This window comes from Cupressus sempervirens, chromosome 11, assembly GCF_028749045.1.
Source record: "Cupressus sempervirens isolate cs-2001-9-10 chromosome 11, ASM2874904v1, whole genome shotgun sequence".
Taxonomy (NCBI): Eukaryota; Viridiplantae; Streptophyta; class Pinopsida; order Cupressales; family Cupressaceae; genus Cupressus; species Cupressus sempervirens.
Window position 1 is genome coordinate 187,429,287 of NC_143128.1, and position 3,959 is coordinate 187,433,245.

A 3,959-nucleotide genomic window follows, 5' to 3' on the forward strand; every position below is an offset into this window, starting at 1 on the left:
CAATTAACTATTGTTTCTTACCATGCATGTATTATTAAAAATATTAAGATACAAAAGATTGCCTCTAATTTGTTCTCTTGTAGCTAAGAGTTTTGTGTTTTTTTCAAATATTCTACAAGACCCTTTATTAAATTCAAATTTATAACCATTACCTAGCTATTGGGGCACACTCAACAAGTTAGATTTTCTTCCCTCTACTAGATATACATCATCACAAGTAGTGGATTCATTCAGGGCTATTGTACCCTTACCTATCACTATGCGTGGTGAGTTATTGTCAAACTTCACCATTTCTTCATTGTAGGCCACAACATTGTGGAACTTAATCCTATCACTGGACATATGGTGTGAGCAACCACTATCTATTATCCAATGCTTGTAGATACTAGTATTGGTTATTAGGGCTCTCTCCACCCTTTCTTCCATGATGGAAACAAAGGATACTTCATCGCCATCCTCATCATCATCACTAGTTGACTCTTCATTATTTACACCTTTTCTGGAAATTTAGTGTCACTTCTTCTACTTCCCTTTGGAGCTTTTCTACCTTTTGTTAATCTCCTTCTTCACATTCTCTAGACATCTAATAGCATAGTGTCCTACCTTCTTGCATAGTTAAAGTATTTGAATGGAAGATTGCTTGTATACTACCCTTTTCCTCTAACTATTCTTTTCATGAAAAAAGCCTCCAACTCTTCTTGTTTGTTTTCTTCAACATAAACACTCTTTGGTTCTCTTCTATATCTAGATGTGCTTGCCTCTTCCCTTCCTTTTTGTGTTGCACCCAGTACAACTAAGGCTTTTAAATGTAGTTTTTTATGAGGCCAACTATTGTCTCTATTTTATGTTAATTTTAGTACTCTGTTTTTAATACTGCCAAGACATTTGTGAACTTATAACTAGTTGAACTTATGATAAAGTCTAGATAAAACCGTTAAACCATGGGTAGATAGTTATATCATATTTTGCCAATATTATACATATAGTGTAGCATTTCAAATAACCATCAGAATGTGTGTTCTAATATTTGGATTTAATTTGATTATGCTTATTTACATAAATATTTCTACATTTCAACTAACTTGTTAGGAAAGGGAGAAGTTGGAGAATGATCAACAACATTCAAGGAGGAGCATCAAGGCCCAACTACGATGGAAGAATCATGATGGCATCAAGAGACACGACTGCTACAAAGGAGGAGCTATTATTCTAGGAATGCAAGGATGAAGTCTTGCTATATTCCCTCTGCATTTACTATTGTATTGAATTGGTTACTCAATTTTTTTTCTTTCCTATTTTAGAATAAGTGTCAATCCTCTATTTATAGGGATTGGATTGATGGTTTTAGAAGTTGAGAAATTTTATGAAAAAATATTGTTGACTCTTGTAGTGAGTTATTTTACAATTTCATGCATTGTTCTTATGTAAGGAGTTTTGAAATATAATGAAGTAATTCTGGGTTTACATTCTATGTTAGTAGATTAGTAGAAGCCAACCAAGGGGGTCTACTTGGGAGGTGGATTAAATTAGAGTAGTGTAGATTTGTTTCCAGCATTTCCAATATTTTAGATAGAAGTTATAAGTTTCTCCATGGAGCATCGTACTTTGTGAATGTTCCTACAACATCTACAAGAGTAGTTATAGCAGATGGTTTGAGTTGAAATATAGGTTAGCATAGAGTTTTATCTCTAGAATTAATTTCAATAAAGAGTTAAGTGTGTTACTTTCCTGCAACACTAGTGTAGGTTCTTTGAATGCATTTTATTTTCCTACAATATAAGTATAATGACTCTTTAAGAAACCTAGTGAACATATCGCGTCAACAATTTCAAGTATATCTCCCTGGGTTGACAAATTAAATGCACCTCATGGTGGGAGAATTACTCCTTAGATTGAATAAGCTATTCCTCAGTAAGGCCTTGGGCTTGATTATCACACACCTATTGTGATGCAGACCATTTTTTGGCATCATCGTCGGGGATGGTGTCAAGCTAGGAACATCTTTTTGGGTCATAGTTTTTTTTAACCAATTTTTTTTTTAGAGATTTGCAATTCTAAAAAATTGCTTCATAAGTGTGAAGAATTCAATTGCATGAATCAAAGAGGAAGATAATGAGATGAATATGGCAGATTTCATCCACAGGGATCTATTAATTTGAATGACAAAATTGAAGAAGTTGAGTTGCCTTTTGAAGATGCGAGCCTTGATTTTCCTATAGCATCTTCCTCTAGAATAGAATCTTTGGATATAAGTAGTCTTCAACATTTTGCTAGGATATTGGCCAGCTTTCTTGATAGTTCTAGTCCAAATCCACCTAATGTTAACAATCTCGTAGCTGATGCTCCTTTTCAGCAGCAACCCCATAATCAAATACCTCTAGTAGTAGCACACCCTACTTTTCCATTTCCTCTCCTGAGTCTCATAAATAATCCTAATTTCAAAAATATACCTCCAGCTACTCTATCAAAGTTTTATGGCCTTGTAACTAAGGATTTTGATACTTCCTTATTTGAGTTTGATAGACTTTGTCATAGTTTTGACTATAACACTAATGCCCACAAGCTTAATTTGTTTCTAGAAACACTGAAAGAATCAACCTTATGATGGTTCATGGGTTTAGGAGCCAATGCAGTAGGTACCTGGGATGAAATGTAGAATCTATTTCAGGAGAAATACAAAGATTATTGCAAGGGAATTGATCCAAGAGGAGATGACATTTTTAGAATATCACAAAAGGAGGATGAAACATTAGAAGACTATGTTTCACATTTTTTGTACATAATGTAGAAGAACCCCCAACATGTATTGGCAGATGATTCACAGAAACTAGTCTTCATGAGAGGGGTAAACTTAAATTGTCTAGAAGCATTAGACCTAATGGATGGTGGTGATGTATACCAATCTTCTTCAGATGACCTCAAGAAAATCTATCTTAACTATTCAAGGTCAACTGTGAAGAAAGGTAGAGGATACCAGTCCACAACCACTAAAGGGATTAGTCAGGGCATTTTAAAGCTCAAGATATCTAATTTACTCTCAGATTTCAAGCAAGACATCATAAATGATGTCACTATACATCTTGACATTGTGACTGCAAAGGAGAAGCATGCAGAAGATGAATCATGATTGGTAGAGTACTATCCTCACTATTGTAAACAAAAGCAAGATTGCGCATGTAAGCTGGTAACCAGCTTGGAGAATCAACATTTTATAACTGAGTACATGAAAATAGATGGGGACAATGATTAATTGTTCTTTGTTGCTCAACGTTAACCATGGGTTTTAAGACAAGGTATGCCTCAAGATCCTCTACAATTTTCAAATCCTTATAATAATAATCAGTGGAAAAACTAAAGTTATCAGAATCCTTTTCAATACTCCCAACCTCCTTGGCAAAACTAGCAAAACAACTAGTGGCCTAACCAATAAAACATCTAGTGGCCCAATCAGCAAAATAACCAATGGAAAAATCAATAGAATCAGTGGCAACCACCACAAGGAAATTGGTAGCAGAATAACCAATGGAGGAGGCTTCCACAATAGCCTAAATAAAATCTTGGTAGCCCACAAGTACTACCTCTAGTGCAATAACCTGCAATAATGCCACTTCCTGCAGCAAATAATACTAATCCTAAGCCAACCCAATTTCTTGCTCAACCTTAGTGAAATTTAAACAACAAGCAATAGAAGCAAAAAATGTACACTACTTATACTCAGTAGTGCCCTACATATTCACTAGAGATATCTAATATCCATTTGAAATCTGGTACAACTCTGCCTACACTAGAATACCCTATTATCACAGAAGTTACAAACACTCCTATAACACCACTTCTAGAAGCTACATTGCCAAATACCAACCCACCAACTGATGCACCCAATAGGACTACTGACCATACCTCCGTGAATCCTCCCTTTCCACATAAGCTAAATAAGGAGAAATCTATATCCCAAGAGG